Consider the following 15,572-nt stretch of genomic DNA (forward strand, 5'->3'; position numbering starts at 1 on the left):
CGAAGTTATCCGGGAGGGAGTTATATCAACAACGACGACATACATACATGGGAAAATAATGTTATAGGGGAGGGGGTATATCGACCCCCCCCCCTTCTGTTGAAATTATCGGGACATAAATTATACATACATGGAAAAAAATAAGAAAAGGGAGAAGAAAAAAATAAGAAGAAAAAAAAGATGAGAAGAAGAATTCTTCTTATCAATTCTTCTTCTCCTCTTTTTTTCTCCTTTTTCCTCTTCTTATTTATTTCTCCTCTTCTTCTCCTTTTTCTTTTCCTTCTTCCTAAACTAAACATATGTAAACTAAAATAATCCTAACTTTTGCATACGAACATATATATAAACTAAAAATTCTATGAACAAAATTACAATAGAAAAAATCATAAAAAATTTATTAAAAAATGACATATTCTTTGCATATGAACATACAAACATTTGCATATTCTACAATAATATCACCCCAAAAAATCTATGAACAGAAAAAATCCAATCTTTTGCATATTATGAACATACATACATCATCATCATCTACTACTACTACTACAATATGAACAAATATATATATATATATATGTGTGTGTGTGTGTGTGTGTGTGTGTGTGTGTGTGTGTGTGTGAATTGGGGGCCTGCTTCGTCGTCAGCGTCGGGGCGGGCGGCGGCGTTGGGGCAGGCGCGCGGCAGCGTTGGGCGCGGGGGAGAAGGGGGGAGGAGGCGGAACCGTGCGGTGAGGCGCTCACAGTGCACGCGAGCGGCGGTGAGGTCGGGGCAGGGCGCAGCGTGCGCGATGGCGAGGCGCGGCGAGGTCAAGGCAGGGCTCGGCGACAGCGAGGTCGGGGCGGGGCGCGTCGACGTCGGGGCGGGGTGCGGTGAGGCGGGGGCAAGGGCGACGGCGACGACGGAGACGGTGGAAGGGGCGCGCGGCAGCCTGGCGGCGTCGATGTCGTCGGCGTCGTCGAGGCGGAACTGCGAGATGAGAAGTGAAAATGTTCACAAGTCCTTCTTATATACTAAGAGCATTGGTTCCGGTTCATAGCACAAACCGGGACCAATGGACCCTTTAGTCCCAGTTGGTGCCACCAACTGGGACCAAAGGTATCTTTTCAGCAGCCCAAAGGGCAGGAAGCGGTGACCACGAACCGGAACCAATGCACCCCTTTAGTCCTGGTTTGTGCCACGAACCGGGACCAAAGGCCTTGCACAGCCGGGTGGTGGTGGGAGTTTAGTCCCACCTCGCTAGTCGAGAGCGGCACGCAGTGGTTTATAAGCCCCCACTGCCGCACCCCTCTCGAGCTCCTCTCCATTGCAGGATTACGGGGCTAATTGTGACTGTTGTGCCTGATGGACCTATTGGGCCTTCTGTGGGCCTGAATCCTGGCCCATTGATGAGTTTCTAGTCGTATTCAGGCTGTGGTGGCCCAGTAGGTGGCAATTTTTTTATTTTTTTATTTTTTGCTTTATTTTTTTGTTTTGTTTCTACTTACAACAAAATACTTATTTATTTTATTTTATTTTGTTTCTAATTACTTATTTATTTTATTTTATGATAATTATTTTTGCTATTAAAGTTTCTAACAAAAAAAGTTCTTTATGAAAATTCTTTTTTGCTTTTAATGATTTTGAACAGAAAATACTTTGATAATTTTAGTTGCATCAATTTTATATAATTTTAGTTTCAAAAATTTTAGAGGTTGCTTATAATGTTTTGAACAGAAAATACTTTGATATTTTTAGTTTCATAAATTTTATTTATGTTATTAAATTTTATTTTATTTCTATTTATATATTTTATTAAAGTTTATATTATTTTGTTTCAAATTACTTATTTAATTTATTTTATGATAATTCTTTTTACTGAAAGACCCTGAAATTCATTATTTTTCATGCATTTACTGATTATTTTGAGCTATAAGACCCTGAAATTGAAAAGCACTACAAATGAACTCAGAAAAGGTTGAAAGTTGGCATGGTATCATCATTTCATCCACATAGAATGTGCAAGAAAGTAGAGAGGCTTACGGCAAAAATTGGATGCACTTCGTGTACAAAATGCACAATCTCTTTCGAAGTATCACGGTTTTATACGAAACTCGTCTGTTAGAAAGGGATTTCATTTTTGTGAACTTATTTGAACTCCATACTTTTTCTTTATTCAAAATGCACCATTCAAAGCCACATCATCAAATTTCAACCCTTTTTGACTTCATTTGTTATTTTTCATGCATTTACTGATTATTTTGAGTTATAAGACCCTGAAATTGAAAAGCACTACAAATGAACTCTAAAAAGGTTTAAAGTTGGCATGGTATCATCATTTCACCCACAGCATGTGCAAGAAAGTAGAGAGGCTTATGGCAAAAACTGGATGCACTTCGTGTACAAAACGGACAGTCTCTTTCGAAATATCAGGGTTTCATACGGAAACTCGTCTGTTACAAGGGGATTTCATTTTTTTTGAACTTATTTGAACTCCATACTTTTACTATGTTCAAAATGCACCATTCAAAGTCACATCATCAATTTTCAACCATTTCTGACTTCATTTGTTATTTTTCATGCATTTACTGATTATTTTGAGCTATAAGACCCTGAAATTGAAAAGCACTACAAATGAACTCTGAAAAGGTTGAAAGTTGGCATGGTATCATCATTTCACCCACATAGCATGTGCAAGAAAGTAGAGAGGCTTACGGAAAAACTGGATGCACTTCGTGTATAAAATGCACCATTCAAAGCTACATCATCAATTTAGTACATATAGCTCTCATGGATAGATAAGTGACCAAATCAATAGAAGTTTATCATCACATTAAAAACAAAGTACATACATAGTTCTCATTGAACAACATATAGCTCTCCAGAGCATCTAGTTAAACCATACATTGAAACTATGTGAAACCTTTCAATGCAACAATAAATGTGATCATAATCACAACCAAGGTAAAAATTGATCCAACGGCATAATGATACCAAGCCTCGGTATGAATGGCATATTTTCTAATCTTTCTCATCTTCAACCCCATTGCATCCATCTTGATCTTGTGATCATCGACGACATCCGCAACATGCAACTCCAATATCATCTTCTCCTCCTCAATTTTTTTATTTTTTCCTTCAAGTAATTGTTTTCTTCTTCAACTAAATTTAACCTCTTGACAATAGGGTCGGTTGGAATTTCTGGTTCAACTACCTCCTACATAAATAAAATCTATGTCAACTTGATGGGCATAATTGTCATAAACAATAAATGAACCAAATAGTTATAAAAGATAATATATACCACATCTGAATCATAGCCAGGACAAGGGCCGACGGGGCCGGATACCAAAACCATCACACTACATAAGCACAAGCAATAATAAAAGTAAGAAAATTAGACAAGTATCTATCTAAAGTAAGAATTTTTTTTTCTTTCAGAAGAAGATAAGAGGCTCACCACAGTGGTGCAGGCGACGAGATCGGCGAGGGAGATCGACGGCGGTGAAGACGGGGACGGGACGTGACGGACCGCTAAATCTAGACAAATCTCGGGGAAAATGAAGTTTGGAGGTCGAGCTTCGAGAGGAGATAGCTTAACTAGCGTGGCTTGGGCATTTCATCGAACACCTAGTGTGCATAGGAGGTGAGCTAGAGCACCCAAATGCTCTCTCCTCGCCGGCCAGAAAAAACAGAGCACTGTGGAGTGCTCTGCTGCATCAATGGAGTATATATAGACAACTCATTTGTCCCGGTTCATGGCTGAAACCAGGACTAGAGCCCAGCCGTCTGTCCCGGTTCGAGCCAAGAACCGGGACCAATGTTTGTGGGCCAGGAGCGAGGCCCATTGGTCCCGGTTTTGTACCTGGAACCGGGACAAATGGATCCATACGAACCGAGACCAATGCCCATGAGGCCCCGGCCGGCCCCCTGGGCTCATGAACCGGGACGAATGCATCCATTGGTCCCGGTTCGTGAAAGAACCAGGACTAATGGCCTGGCCAGGCCCGAACGAAAGCCCCCTTTTTCTACTAGTGGCATCACCGGGAAACCCACCACGAGCAATTGATTTAAATACCTCCCGCAGAATGGGAGTGTGTTTGGTCTGTTGCCAAGTTACCATTCCAAAAATTAGCTGGCCAAAATTGTGGTTGAGGTTTTGATTACCACAAGTTGCTAATAGTGGCTAAAAACACGAAGTAGAGTTGCCATTGGCATGCCAAAAAATTGGTATCATCCAAACAAGGATCACGTTTTGGTCATGTACAAAAAAATGATTATTTTCTTATAAACAACATTTTTATTCACTCATAATGGAGCATTAAGAAGATACAAGACACGATGAGCCAATATCCGACCTTTGCACTACTATGATGCACATAGCCAATAGTAATGCACACAGACAAAGTATTATGTCGACAAAAAAGTAAAGTCATACAAGACCGAAGCTTTGTCTAGACGGAGAAAAAGTAACGAAGATCCACGCCGAACAGTTGTTGACATGACGAAGATGTTTGAGTGTACACAATTTGGACGTGGACACAACCACGCTAACTGAAAGTCGTGCAAACATGAAGCAGACAATCTGATCGCCGAGAGCGTCTTTGGATCCAATAGCATCCATCGACGCATGATTGCGATTACACTGATGAGAAAACGGACCACCAAAACCCCCATTTGGAACGCATCGGCGATATCACGCCTGCATCACTAGTGTACGTCAGTGGTAAATCTGGACATTGCAACCTGCCCCTAGACAACATACCACGACTCACAACATACCACAATTCATCACCATGGCTACTACCAACTCCGTCGAGCATGTGGCTCCATTGCTTGTCCATCCGCATAGCCGTCGCACACCACGTCCACAACACCACACCGCCGCGATGGATTGCTGCTACCCGCTACCAAGCACCGTCTCCATGCATCAGCCACCCAAAACAAGGCACCGGAGAGACAGGGAAAGTCGCACCTTGATAGTGTAAACTTTGGTGGCAATCCAAAAAAATACAACATGTGTATCCTTTTCACTGTTGTCCTTTATTCAGATACCATGTCTTGGAAGTTCAACATTCGACATATAGAGCTCGGTTGGGGTGTTTTTTTTCCTTCCTGTGCAACTTTTGGCATATCCATGTTGTTTGTGCAAATCCCCGCCCTACAACTTGTGCATTAGCTGCATGAGTGTCCAGGAAAGAGCCTGCTTTGCACTTTCTTACAAGTAGAGATAAGGAGCATCAAACGGTTGCAAGTATTTGGTAGCAGACTTTTTTTGAAATTCTAGTGCAACAAGCTACTTCTTAAGTTCTCGCACTAGTAGACATGAGCAAGTTGCTTAGCTTAGCTGGCTAGCCTACCAATACTAAAAACTAAATAGTGCTTCACACATTGCTCCGGAAACCGTATTAAACAAATGCAAAAACATGTGCTTAAAAACAACAAAAACTAATGGAAAACAAATGCAAGAGTATTCTTGCTTTACAATTAAAAACGATGAAATTTATGAAGTATGTGACAAATATAAAAAAGAAAAGGTTCAATTGAATTTAATGTGGCGCCAACCTTTAACAAATATGTGAAGCTTGAACTATATTTCTTTGCTCCCAGCTTTCAACACATATATCATTTGTTATCAGAAAAAATGCAAAAAAATAATTTATGACTGACATGCATGACTTGATTCCGCTTGAAAAAACACATACCATCGTGATATAAGTTAGGTACATGACTTAATGAGATGGTATGGTTTGCATAAGAGTATTTGCATGACTTTTGATGTCATGTAATTTCAATCGGATGGATATCTGGGGTTTTTCCGAATACACACGAGTGTGTGTACTACTATATATTAAAGGAGATAGAGGAGGTAAAGAGTCCGTCCACGTTGGCAATTACAAATTATGCAACACCAACTCCACCCGCTCCACCCAAAAGAATAGAAAAGCTAACTTCTCGCACTCACCCACGTCGACACCTCCCTAAAGAAGGTGTCCAACTCTCCTTTGAGAATACCCGCTTGCTTCCACATTTTGCCTTCCACTTCTGTTATACACATCACATGTTGTGAATATGGAGTCGCTCCATCAAACACAACGGCGTTATGGTGCTTCCACAGTTTCAACATCACAAGCAGTATCAGAGCTGACACGTCCTTCTTACCCAATGTTGTCGCCGTCTTCTGTGTGCACCAGTCGGTCAACCTCGAGCCACTTGTTGGGATCCACATTGGTTTGCTCATAGAATTGCAGACCCGTGGCCATACTTCCCTCGCCAGCACACACTGCAGCAATATGTGATCTATGCTTTCCTCCTCTTGCTCACAAAAAGGGCAGGCTTCTTGATGATCAAGATCGCGTCTTGCCAGTCGGTCTGACGTCCAACATTTATTTTTTAGAGAAAGCCGTGCAAAGAAGTGGCACCTCAGTGGTGCTCTAAATTTCCATGAGAACTCGACCGTAGGTATAGCCTCTCTAGCCCAGAATTTTGTTGCATAGGCCGAACACGTCGAGAAGCATCCGTTCGTCTCCCAAGCCCTTGTGATGGAGTCGGGTATGTCTGCGCGTAGCTCCACCGTTGCTATTTGAGTCCATAGGTGGGAGTATTCATGGAGCTCCTGGGCTATCAACTCTGGCCCGATATCAATGGCCCAAGTTCCTTCAGATAATGCTTGGCAACCGTTCTGGACGATCTCGCACTGAGCCCAATACATGCAAAGATGTTAGGCGCCAACTCTTGAACTCTTAGCCCATGCAGCCACTGGTCCTCCAGAATAGGATACTAGTTCCATCTAGAACAATTGAAGAGATTCGTCAGGCACCGTGATCTCAAACTCTGCCCAATGTCTAGACGTGTATGTGCATTGCAGCCATGCCCATCTGGCATGCATTGCAATGTTGAGCCACCTAAGGTTTGGCAAACCCAGTACACTAGCCCACTTTGGAGACCACACTGAATCCCAGGCTACCGCACACTGGCCTCCATTCGCGTGTGGTTTGGCACACCAAAGGAATCCACGACATATCTTGACCATGGCCATGATCGTCTTGAGTGGAATGTTGAGTGTCATCGCTGCATGAATAAGTATCGCGGACATCATTGACTGGACCAACATCATTCTCCCACTTTTCGGCATATTTGCCGCCTTCCAGTTTGGAAGGCATCCGGCAAGCTGGTCGACCAATCCCGAGAGTTCGGCAGCCATTTGTTTCCTGATCGTGAGTGGAAGACCCAAGTATTTGCAAGGGAAGTTACCGATCAGGCATCCAAGTATCTCACTAACTCGTTCCATATTCTCTGGAGTGCATCTTATGGGTAGTGTTGCGCTCTTCAACATGTTGACTTGCAAACCCGAGACCTCTCCAAATAGTTGAAGCAAGGATGCGCATGCTTAGAGATCCATGTCATTAGGCTTGATAAAAATCATAACATCATCGGCAAACATGGAGAGTCTTTGTGACATTCCTCTTCTTGCAAGAGGTGATAAGATCCCACGTGAAGAAGCAAGCTCAAACATTCTTTGAAGGGGCTCCATGATGAGGATGAAGAGCATAGGCAACAGGGGTCACCTTGCCGTAGTCCTTGACAAGTGTAGATAGGTTTGCCGGGCACTCCATTCACCATGATCTGTAATGAGATTATGTGGAAGCATGCGTGTTAAATTTTTTACTAGTGGGGGCTATGTATTTAAATATAGAATAGTTGCCTCATGTTTTTAGCATATGGTATTTTGCATGATAAGCAATAGTATGAAACCATTACTAAGTGAATGCTCGATCTTTGCATAGAAAGATGCATACATCTACCAAATACAAAACAAGAAAAATGTCTTACTAAAAATGTAAAAATAAAGTGTTGCTCTAATCCCGATCACAAATAATGCTCCCATACGAACAGTACATTCCTAAAGTAAAAAGTAAAAAAATGGGAGTTTTTATGGATAAACATCGACAAGTGTTCTAACATCCTGCAAAATTTTGCCACCAAATGCATCCGTAGAGGTGTGTGCCAAAACAAAACAAAAAAGGTGCTCCAAAAATGCATCTTTTTAGCCCTGTTTTTTTCTGTACAGGGCTCCACGGATGTCTTTTCAAGGTCAAAATTTGAAGGATATTAAAACATTTATTGATGCTTATCCACGAAAAATTTCAGATTTCTTTTACTAGTTTTCTCAGAATTTATAGTCCATAAGGTGGTTTCAAGCTCGGATGCAGACAATCCATGTATAAAAAACGGTCTTGCACCTTCTTGTAAACGAATCCCTATAACAGGCTAGAAACGCGACACATATATGTGCATGCAAGCGCATAGCGGCCGCATATACCACTTTGGAATTTTCTTCGCAACATGCCCCACCTCTTATCTTAGTCATTATATATGCAATTACTCAATGAATTAACTGATTGGTTGGGTTTTCTTGCGTCCAGATATGTGGATCAAATGAAACCCAGCTTCAAAGTTGGAGCTAGCTAGGTAGCTAGCGTAAGAACAGAGCAGCTAGCTCACGCCAGGTCTAGTTCAGAGCTGCTCCGTTCCGAGCTTCCCGTCGAGCCGTCGCCATCTAGCTAAGCTATCAAGCTTAGAGCATTACTAGTAGAGCTCTCAAACTCTCAAACCCCTAAAAATAACTGCTTTTTTACAATTTTCATCGAAAAAAGCCGTAGACTAGAACCCCTTAACCCTTAAACCCTTAAATTTTTTTAAAGGTCCAACCCTCAAACCCTCTCCCAATCCTCAAAAGTAAGGGTTGGGGAGCAAAACCTACCCCAACCCTCATTTAGCGGTTATCCTCGCGCGGGAGGAAAAAATCCTCCCAACTCCCGCGCCCACGCCGGCGACCACCGCTGCTAGTCGCCCCCGTCGCCGGCGGCCGCCCCGTCGACCTCCCGCGCGTAACGACAACGTCGTTCATGGGGAATATTCCATTATAAGGGTTGGGTTTGAGGGTTCTAATCTTTATCCCTATTTTTTAACCCGTAAAAGTGCACAAAAAAATCATTTTTAAACCCTTAAAACGTTAGTGAGGGTTTGAGGGTTCTACTAGTAATGCTCTTAGGCATTTTAACGGACTTTATGGGTTTATCTCTTTGCTAGGTAGCTCTACTGTTTGGCCTGCCAGTTCATGAATGATGGGGGTGTCTTGCAGAGGCATGGCCGGCCGCAAGTGGGCGCTTGTCGCCTATGCCGCCGTGTCCGCGTCCGCGGGCAAATTTGACAATTTTAACTTATAGATGAAATCTTTTCACAAAATAAACTGTTTTAAAAAATAATCACTCAGATAACCTTTTTGAGTGACGCCTGACATGAAGGCGTCACACTACATTGTACAACGCTTAACTGACAAACGTTGCATGCCTTGCTAGCGTTCAGCGCCGGTAGGCGCTACACTATATAGTGCGACGTCTAGCTCTCAATCATTGCAGAATGTAGTGTGGCGTCTTCGTGTCGGACGTCACTCAAAAAGATCATTTAAGTGAAAAAAAATTAAAACAGTTTACTTTACAAAATGATTCCATTCACAGGTTAAAATTGTCAAATTTGCCGCGTTCGCGTCCGCGTCACGAACGGATCGCACAAAATACGTCGGCCGACATTGGCATGTAGTACACGCGTGTGCGTCCACTACTCGTGAGCGGCTGCACGTACGGCTGGCCGAGGAGAAGAATTGTTGGCTGGCTTTGCTCGCAAGTCTCTGGCCGGTGAAAGTTGCGCACGCGTGCATGGCTATTTTATATTGGCCGATCGAGTTTTTCTCGAATCTGCTTTGGTCGTGAGCCCTGACGCCATTTTCCCACGCGCGCATGACCCACCCAGTTGATCAAGCGATCGAGCAAGACGAACGTACGTGCAGATTTCATTTGGCAGCACGATACCGGATCGGATCGGATCAGCGTGCGCAGGAGTCAAAGATTCAGATCACGGGCTCCTGGCTGATATCATGCAAAAGTGGCGGCATTGATCTGTAGTACTCCCTTCGGTCATTTTTACTCTGCATATAAGAAATATCTGAAGTCAAACTTCGTAAAGTTTGACCATATTTATATGAAAAAATATTAACATCTATAATGCTAAATTTATACAATATGAAAACTAAAGTCATGATGCATTTGTTGTTGTTGACTTCACATTTTGAATGTTGGTATTTTTTTCTATAAATTTGATCAACGTTTACGAGATTTGACTTCAGACAAGTCTTATATGTGAACTAAAAAAGACCGGAGAGAGTACTACTACATACTCCGGAAAGAAGCCGGGCGAGAGGTGCAATGGACGGACGGTCTTGATCATCCGCATCTTGGCCGCTAGCTAGCTCAAGTGGGCCTTATATCATTATAATTCCACTACGAGAAAACAAAGAGGAAGATCTAACGACGACGCCGGGAAGATCTTCCTTTGGAATCCACGGCAAGCTAGCCAGGGAGATCGCAGCCGAAAGAGATCGAGATCGAGGTCGATGAGATGACAATTGTTCACGGCACGTTGACGAACAGTAAACATCGATGACTTGAGGCGATGCCCTCGTCAATCGGTCGCGGAGCAGAAGCAGGCGTGCGTGAGCGAGGCCACACGTACAGTCCGACAGCGAAACCAGATGAAGAACGATAGAAGGTTCCCGGCTGTGGTTGACCGCTTCCTCGGCGGCTCGTTCATACCACGACGACGACAATGATCGACGAGTCCGTGCGTTCCATGCAATGGCTGGTACTATGTTGTACTCCGTGTGTAACTTAACGTAAAACATTTTTGCAGTTTAAATAGGTTATACTTGAGTACTCCCAAAATAATGATCTAAACGCTCTTATATTCTTTACGGAGGGAGTACATAACAGGTGCAGGACGTAAACATTGAGATGGAGACTTGTGTGACCGAGAGCATGCTTGTACGCTTGATGTAATCGAGAGCTGGATAGAAGAACCTAGCTTCCTAATCAATAGCCTTTTGACTGACTGTTCGGCGAATGCATTCGTGAGTAAAGCTCTTAGAGATTCCTCGCAGAAAAAGAGACCTGATCCGAGGGTGAGGAGTATATTGTTCATTTGCCTTGCTGTCGGCAAGGTATAAGTGACAAGTAAAAGAACTATTTTTGTGAAATAAGTTTAAAAAAACCCTCAACATATATGTGTACATGGACTGCTCTTCTTTCAAGAAATGCTAGCTTCCTGTGCATTCGCGATTCCATACTTTTCAATTTGCACGTCAGCATTGTTCGTTGCCGATCTATAAGTAATCAAGTGGGCAGTGGAGGATGACAGTGTACATACGACAATTATTGCGTGCACAATTTCACTAGGATCTAGATCGATCGACACTAAAATTGTGGGCAAGGCATCTCCAAGTGAAAAATCCAGAAAGAGACACTCATTTGTCCGCAAACACGATTCGGATGGGTCCACGAATGCCCTGTGAGAGCCTGCACATCGGTATCTTTTGTTATTCAAACGGTTCAAATGTGATTCAAACTAGATTAGAGTATATTACAACAAACTAGATATAATTTATTTAAACTTAGCCTAATCTACGTAACTAGGCAGACACTGATCCGTTGCGGAGCTTCTTCTTGACCAAGGATGCCTGCGCGTAGGAGCACGACAGCCACATGGATAAGGAGGAGGGGCTCAACGACAAGCGGCAACGCAGATAGGAGCCCTCATGTCGGGACGTCAGTTGAACGGTTTTGTACCCGCCGAGTAACCACATAGCTTGACAGCCCACGCGCTCCTCCACGGCTATCTTGCAAGCCATCATAGCACGACTACAATGGGGAAAAGGTGGTCAGCGACGACTATTGTTTGGATAGGCGGTGAAGAGTGGATAGTGAAGAGGCAGAGAGCGAACGGTTAAAAAGAGAGGAACGGCCTATTGGGTCGACGTGGCAGATATCCAGGACTCCCCTACTCCTCCCCTCGCTTTGTGCGAGGTGTGGAGTAGCTTTGGAGATGCCCTAGTAGCCGCACTTCTTGTTAGCTTGATAGTGGCCACATTCATGTTCAAACTTCAAACACCTCTTACACAAATAAGTTGTATGTGTTCTTCTTCGATGCGTCTAATATATTCTTAACCAATCCACTTAACTTTTTTGTCTAGCTACCTGGCGTTCACTGGGGTGAGATTCCAACGAACGCCTCTCACTCCAGCGAGCACCCCTAAAGCTATCCAGTTTGTATCGCACGGCGGTGGTTTTTATCAAAAAGTCCGCGTAAATTAAACAAACAACCATGGCAGTTTTGTAAAATGCCATGCCGACCACATAAATTGCCAGCCCCGGCGTTTGCAATTGCCAGCCCTGCTGGCGCCTTTTTCTTTGGCAGGAAACCCACTCGATATACAGCTAGATGGTCCAAAAAAACATATTCGATCCCTACGAACCAACGTACGCCTTTCTATTAGTTGGTTGCAGGCCAAGTATAAGCACGTGAGGTTTCTGGATTGTGATCTATATATTTCTAGGTACATATGCTTGAGAAAAAGAGTTTCCCCCGCTTTATAGATAAAGCATCACCGAACAACCGAATCCTGCCGATACAAACACACATACACACCGCACACACTCAAGGCTGGATACAGGGACGCTGATAACAGCAACACTACCCCAACAAAATCCTAGCCAACATCAGATGAACACAATAAGCACTACTACGATGATGTCGGGGCCCTCAACCGTGGGCGGGCCACCGCGAAGAGGAGAAGCCGAGTAGGACGAACAATGAGCTCCAGAGCGACGCCTTCAGCAAGGGAACGACACCATCGTGTCGCCATCACCCAATCCAAGGATTAGAGTTTCCCCCGGAGCACTCCGACGACAAATGAGATGCCGCGACGACGCCTTCAAGAAAGGGACGACGCTGGAACGCCACGGCCGTCGGCCTGGCAGAGCAGAGCAGGTTTTCACCCCGGCCAACACTCATCGTCACCGGATTGGATGAACGACCCACCCCGGTCAACACGCCGCCCACACGGCCATGCTAACCGGACAACGCCCAAGCCGCATGCTTCGCCCAAGAGCACCCCGGCTACCACCAACCGGGCCGCCGCCGCGGTATCCGAGCTCCACCCTCAACCAGGACACATCGAACGGACGCGGCTGACTAGAACAAAGCGGAAGCTCGCCTTCCACCCCAAAGTCGACACCTTGGCACGATCGGTGACCTCGGCGACCGGATCAGGGCCAGGGGAACTCCGCCGGCCACCCGCAGCAGCCGCCAGATGCAACGGAGGGGGCACCCTGCCCCTTCCCGAAGTCCCCTGCCACCACCAGCAGGCCTCGCGCGCACCACCACACCATGGCGCCACCCCGGCCTGACGAGCCCGTCGCTGAGTCCAAAGAAGAGGGAAGGAGCTCACCCGAGTCCGACGCAGACGAACCGCCGCCAGAGAGAGCCGCCGTTGCCGCGAGCAGATCGGACAACCACCAGGCCGCAGCAACGCCGCTGCAGACCACCCTACTCCGAGGTCAAGACCGACCTCGGCCACCGCCCCGCGCCGCCCGCCGCCATCCAGGAGCCGGATCCGGGAGGATCGGGCCGGATCCGCGCCAGCACGCCACCGCCCAGACCGGGAACCCCCGCGGCCGCCACGCCACAAGCGAGCCCGCCGCTCAACGTCGCGGCCCTATCAGGCAACCCCGCCGCCGAACTCCGAGCCCGCCGCCGCGCCGCCGGCCCCGCCAAAGCCCGGCGCCCCCACTCGACCGGCCGTCTTGCACCAGCCGCGGAGCACGAGGGGGGAGGGAAGAAGAGCCCCCCCCCCCCCCCCCCGCCGCCCCCACCGGCCGGGCTTCGCCCGACGGCGTCGCTGGGCGGCAGCGAGGGAGTAGAGCAGAGGAGGGGGAGACTGAGTCGTGGCGGCTAGGGTTAGGACGGGGAGCTGTGTCTCAATTGGCCAGAGGTACATATGCTTTCCAGGGAAAACTTTGGCAAACGGCCGGGAATCCAAATCTAATCCGTCCTGCTGGGCTGCTGCACACACAAACCTTAATCGGCCAACGTGACCAGAACGAATTTCCTCTCCTGTTTCTATAACAGATCGCTTTACAAAAGCAGAATGCTTAGCCGCGATTCCCTCCGGATAAGATTGTTCCTCTTGTGAACAAACCCGGTAGCTTCGTCTGAATTTTAGCTGTGTGGCAAACGCTAGCACTTGCATGTGCTATAGTAGTGGTCGAATAACTTTGTCTTCTTGCAGGCACATGCAAATAATATTTGCATGTACTCCCTCTGTTTCTAAATATAAGTTTTTTAGACATTTGAAATAAAATACAACATACAGATGCATGTAAACATATTTTAAAGTGTAGATTCACTCATTTTGCTTCGTATGTAGTCATTTGATGAAATCTCTAGAAAGACTTATATTTAGAAACAGAGGGAATATATGTGATCCTGCTAACCTTTTGGCGGGAATTCTAGATTGGGATCAAGAATTTTGGCCTCTGCGCCACTACAGACATATGCAATTCCTTTTTGTAAAAACAATGGCAACAAATTATTTATCGCCAAAGATGGCTTGACGTGATTGGACAAATGCATTAGCACATGATGAGACATGGCCACTTTTTCTCAAAAAAACATGAGACATGGCCAATACTTTATTTTTGCGGGTGACATGACCACTACTTTAGCCGCCTAAAGTTACTTCGCAAACACACCGGCAACTTTTCAGCCGGACAAACTAGAGCTCATCAGGATTGAGAATCTGAACGCATGGCAATTGTAACTTCAGAAAACATTTAAAATGAAGTCCAAACGAAACCGAACGAGCAAGATATATATGTGGCCAGTCTCATGATCATCTTATCCCTGCACCAAGCAGCCTAACTTTCTCGAGGTCTCTTCTTTTTGGGAAATCAATCAACGCTCCTTTGTAAATTGTATTTTATTTTTATTAATAGAAAATACCATAGAACTATTGTTCTACGGGTGGGGCTTCAAAAAAAATCGCCTCTTATGCCTGTATTCAGGGAAATAATGATAACGCCCACACGTGTGGCATGTTTGCACATCGTCCACACGCCTTAATCCACGTTGATTATGTTTTGCACGAATCCTAAAGGAATCTGTTAGAATGACCTCTTTTGGTTCATAGGATAGGATTATTATAGGAATAGGAATCTTATAGGAAATGAGATGACATGTATCTCAAATCCTATGAGTAGGAATAGGAAACAAGATGTCATTTGGTTGACACCAAAGGAATTTTTCCATTGAGTCTAGGCTCTTTTTTATTTTCCTATGAAATGTGGAGGATAGGAACCAATCCTGTGTAGGAATAGGAATCCATTCCTATGAATCAAAGGGCTCTAAAGAAAAAAAAATCCTATAAGAATCCTATCCTCTAGAATTCATATGAAATTCCTCTAAACCAAAGGAGGCTGAGTGTCACGTGTGCATCATCGTGTGTGTGAGCGTTGGAGAGTTCGCCCACACGCCCCGCGGCATGCGTTTTGCCAGCTGCATTGTGTGCGCGAACTAGTTTCTGCACACACAACCACCACCTAGCTAATACGCGTGTGGATGAACTATTTTTCGCCCACATGACACTTGTAGGTTGTTGGATGGCAACTGCAGTTGCGTATACGTGGTAACTAGGTAAACACACA

The 15,572-nt window shown here is 45.1% G+C and overlaps 1 pseudogene; it reads left to right on the forward strand.

Moving 5' to 3' along the window:
- The first annotated feature begins 787 nt into the window (after positions 1–787).
- Positions 788–15,572, forward strand: part of LOC123129700 (hydroxyproline O-galactosyltransferase GALT5-like) — a 78,595-nt pseudogene continuing 63,810 nt past the window's right edge.

Source organism: Triticum aestivum, chromosome 6A (genome assembly GCF_018294505.1).
Source record: "Triticum aestivum cultivar Chinese Spring chromosome 6A, IWGSC CS RefSeq v2.1, whole genome shotgun sequence".
NCBI lineage: Eukaryota > Viridiplantae > Streptophyta > Magnoliopsida > Poales > Poaceae > Triticum > Triticum aestivum.